Raw genomic sequence first — 4,974 nt, forward strand, 5'->3', positions numbered from 1 at the left:
TTCTGTGCTAATTGATTGAAAGTTATCAGAAAAACTCTTGTCATCGTTGGGAAAAGAATTGGTTACCCATCTCTGTTCTCTTGTTCCTCATTGGCTATCAGTGCTGACTGGGCCTTTTTTTTTTTTCAAGTTTGACAAAATTTATTGTAATTTTAGTAAAGACATTCAGCTCAGTTGTCTCTCTCCATCTTGACCTCAGGTTAATTTGTTATTCAGGTCAGGTAAAGAATATGTAGGAGAGGTGTTATTTCAACAAAACCGTAAAATGGACAAATGGACAGTTTGCGGACATAAAAGTTAAATTTATGTATCTTGATCATGTTCATACTTAAATCATGTATGAACTAATAGTGCTATTTACATTTCCATCATTTAACTTGGGGCTTATTAAGTAAACTAACATGTAGTGAACTAAGCGTTAGGAACACCTGCAGGCTGCTTCTTGGAAGTCATTACATTAAAAGTCGCCCAGTGAACAGTCACTACCCAGGAGACACTGACGCCGCCTCCAAATTTAACACTGTAATTTTCAAGGACATTTTATCATTTCCTTTGTCTGTGACTACTAAAGATGCACTTATCTGTCACATTTAGAAAGCTCATATACAATACAAAAATTCAACACAAACACCCTCCATACAGAATTCTAAGAGCATATGCCATGAGAGGCTCCCAGTGAATATGTCTGAAGCAGCATTTCTGTCCTATCGCAGTCACTGAATGTGCTTGAGAAAGCACGGGTCAGTGATCGCTACTCAAAGTAAGCGATGGGATTGTACAAATAAGGAATATTGTGACTTCAGTTTGCACTGGATCTAGTAAGTTAGTAACTAAATGCTTCAAAGCTCACAGAAGGGGCGTTGCCTCATCTGTCTTCATACAATGTTATACCCTTTCTCCTTTTTTTTGGTATTTAAACCTTTTAAAAAATAAAAGCCAGCCCAATTCATAGAGCAGTATGCACACTGATATTTTTGGTGGTGTTTGTACTTTAAAAGAACCGGCTTCCTTATGTTCGGCCTCAAGTTCTGGTGGAAATGCTTATAGGAACTAGGCTGGGAAGCAAGAGAAGCACATTCAAAATACTGACTGACTTTGGTAGCAAATGGTGTCCTCTGAAGATCCTGAGCAGAGACAAGCTCCATTAAAGTGGGCTAGTTATACTCAATACTTCTATAAGAACTTTTAACGAAAGATTTTTTTTTACTGAGCAAAAGCGTCGGTACCCATTGATAGCGAAGCAGTACTAGCATATAATGACCCAAAACAAAATGAAATGCCCGTAGGAAAAGGTTTATTTTGACCTTATCTAAATGTACTCTCAGTCCGTAGTCCAGTAGCACTGTCTTCTCAATCCAGTCTCCCTCTCGGGAAGGCTGTTGTTCCAGGGAGCCAGTCAGTCAGGTAACGAGAGAGGAGCCAGACAGTCAGGTAATGAGGGAGAAGTCGGGAGAGGAATGGCTTTCAGTTTGAAGTAGATGATAACTTTTGGCTTCCCTCTTAAAGTGCTAATAGTTGTGTCTAAAAAAATATGCAGTTCTTAGAAAGGTACCTCTTCTGATTTCCTTATTATCTGTAACCCTTGGAAACTAATCATGTGAAACTACAAAATTAACAAATGTCTTGAAATCTGTATAAAAAACATAAATTATCCCTAGTTGCAAACGCTTGTTTATTAGTGTACCTACCACTCAATCTTAAAAAAAAAGAAAAAGAAACAAGAAGAAAGAAAAACGGATCCAAAGCTAGTCTTACACCATTTTTGTTGTTGTTGTTGTTGTTGTTTTGTTTTGTTTTGTTTTGTTTTTTTTGGTTTTTCGAGACAGGGTTTCTCTGTATAGCTCTAGCTGTCCTGGAACTCACTCACTCTGTAGACCAGGCTGGCCTCAAACTCAGAAATCCACCTGTCTCTGCCTCCCAAGTGCTGGGATTAAAGGCATGCACCTCCACTGCCCGGCAAGACTGCTCCTTCTAACTGCTTTCACCCACATCCCAATCTCAGAACACTTCACTTAATTGTCTTGGTCGTGGACGTTCCCAAGATAAGATTTTATATTTCGCTCCCACAGCTTTTAGTTATCGGAAAAGCCATGCTTTCCTTTATTAAAGGAGTTTGGTCCGGCTGATGTTGATGTGTCCCTTCCAATGTTCTTCATCCTCATCTTGGCTCCTGGAGGCATTTTTTTTTTTCTGGCTCACTATCTTCATCTTCATTGAAAGCTGCTGCTACTGAAAGAGTTTTTGGAGCAAGAGTCGGAACTGTTTCCCTAGGCTTACTTGCTCCGAGTCTAATGGAGATGGCGGGTGCTTTCCTTGCCCTCTGACTGCTTATGGCAGATCCAGACTTGGGCGTCTTTGTAGGCTTTGTTGGGAGGTCTGCAGCTTCATCTTCTGCTGATCGCTTTTTCAGCGCCGCGACTGGAGCATTCCCTTCCTTGACTGGAAGGAACAGTCTTAGTTTCCACAGGTTTTCCTGCTTCTTCTTCGAATCCTCCTGCTGCTCCGGCTCACTGCGGCTTCTCAGGCTTCTCCTCTCCCGCCTAAGTCCGCCATCTTTAATTCTCATTCTCATTAAATTAATAGTGAGGTCCCACATCTTAAACCAAAAACAGGATGAGTCCATGATCTGAGTCCTTCACTAAGAACAATGGGGGGAGGGGAGGATGTAACTTAGTAGGGCCTCATAACTTAGTAGGCTCCCTCAACCTTAGCACAACCGACTCCATGCTACCAATGCCATCCAGGTTGTAAAACTCAGCATGTAGACAGCACCATCTGCCAAAAATAAAAACAAAGACACAATCCATCAAAGTCCGTAGTCCTGGGAAGGTCTTAAATGCATTAACCTTGGTCTGGAGAGATGGCTCAGTGGTTAAGAGCACCGGCTGCTCTTCCAGAGGTCCTGAGTTCAATTCCCAGCAACCACAGGATGGCCCACAACCATCTGTAACGGGATTGGATGCCCTCTTCTAGAGTGTCTGAAGACTGCAACAGTGTACTCACATACATAAAATAAATAGATAGATAGATAAATAAATATTTTTTAAAAATGCACTAACCTTGCTTTTTGGCTTCTGTGGTCCTGCTTATGCTGGTTCAGGCTCCATATCCTATTCGGAGTCTTAGCTAGTCACCCTCATAGATTCCTGGGGTTTACATTGCAGCGGGTTTCTACCTCACCCTTGAAATGCTGTCTCTCCAGGGTTCTCTAGCTCCTTCTTTCTCCATCTGATCCCTCCTGTTCCTGTCTCCACCTGAGATTTCCGTTCTATTTCCTCTTCCTAGGGAGAGTCATGCATCCCTCTTTGAGCCTTCTTGTTACTTAGTTTCTCTTGGTCTGTGGCTTGAAGCATGATTATCCCTTACTTTACAGCTAACGTCTACGTATAAGTGAATACACACCATGTTCTTCTTTCTGGGTCTGGCTTACCTCTCTCGAGATGATTTTTTCTATTTGCCTGCAAATTTCATGATGCTAATCTCTTTAACAGCTGAGTAATATTCCATTGTATAAATGTACCACATTTTCTTTAACCATCTTTGGTTGAGGGACATCTATGTTGTTTCTAGTTTCTGGCTATTATGAATAAAGCTGCTATGAACATACTTGAGCAAGTGGCCTGTGGCAGGGTGGATCATCTTTTGGGTATATACCCAAGAGTGGTATAGATACGACTTGAGGTACATGATATTCCCAATTTTCTGAGAAAGCACCACATTGTTTTCCAAAGTGAATATAAAAGTTTGCACTCCTACCAGCAATGGAGAAGTGTTCCCCGAGGTCCACATTCTTGCCAGCATGAGCCATCACTTGAGTTTTTCGTATTAGCCATTCAGACAGGCTATTTCATATTCCACTCTGGTGGAATCTCAGAGTCATTTCGATTTTCGTTTTCCCCACGGCTAAGGAAGTTAAGTGCTTTAAATTCCTCTGTTGAGATTCCTCTGTTTAGTTCTGAACCCCATTTTTAATGGAATTATTTTGGATTATTGATGTCTAGTTTCTTGAGTTCTTTATCTATTTTGAAAGTAAGTCCTTTTGTCAGATGTGAAGTTTGTTAAAATCTTTTTCCTTTCTGTATGCTGCCAACTTGTCCTTTTGATGGTGCAGTCTCATTTATTTTTTTATCAATCTTAGTACTTGCACTATTGGTTTTCTGATCAGGAAGCTGTCTCCTGTGCCAGTGTGTTCAAGGCTATTCCCCACTTTTTCTTTTATCAAGTATTGGTGTATCTGGTTCTATGTTGAATATTGTTTTATCTTGAGGTCTTTCCTCCACTGGATTTGTGCAGGGTGATAGCTACGGATCTACTGCCATTCTTCCACATGCAGACATCCAATTAGACCAGCACAATTTCTTGAAGATGCTTCTTTTCTTATTGTGTAATTCTGGTTTCTTTATTTTAAAAAGGTGTCTATAGGTGACTGGCTGTACAGCCAGGTCTTTGGTGCAATTCCATTGATCAACCTATCTATGTCTATGCCAATATTATGCAGTTTTTATTACTAGAGCTTGACTTTGAGGGTGGTGATACCTCGGAAAGTTCTTTTGTTGTCTAAAATAGCTTTAGATATCACGAATTTTTTGTTTGTCCATATGAAGTTGATTGTTGTTCTGTAAAGAATTATGTTGAAGTTTTGAGGGGAATTGCATTGAATCTGTAGATTGCTTTTGTTAAGATGGTTGTTTTTTACTATGTTAATCTTACCAATCCTTGAGCATGGGAGATCTTTCCATCTTCTCATACAACCTTTAATTTCTTTCTTCAAAGGCTTGAAGTTCTTGTAACACAGGCCTTTCCCTGTCTTGATTGGAGTGACCCCAACATATTTTATATTATTTTATTTATAGTGAAGGCTGTTGTTTCCCCATTTTTTTTCCCTCAGGCTGTTTGCCATTTGCATGTAGGAGGGCTACTGATTTTTTTTTTTTAATTAATCTTGTATCCAGCCACTTCACTGAAGGTGTTTGT

General features: G+C 40.1%; 1 pseudogene; it reads right to left on the bottom strand.

The window, feature by feature from the left end:
* Positions 1-2,012: 2,012 nt before the first annotated feature.
* On the bottom strand, positions 2,013-2,726 carry LOC116094888 (annotated as a pseudogene).
* Positions 2,727-4,974: the final 2,248 nt, after the last annotated feature.

Source organism: Mastomys coucha, unplaced genomic scaffold, assembly GCF_008632895.1.
Source record: "Mastomys coucha isolate ucsf_1 unplaced genomic scaffold, UCSF_Mcou_1 pScaffold17, whole genome shotgun sequence".
NCBI lineage: Eukaryota > Metazoa > Chordata > Mammalia > Rodentia > Muridae > Mastomys > Mastomys coucha.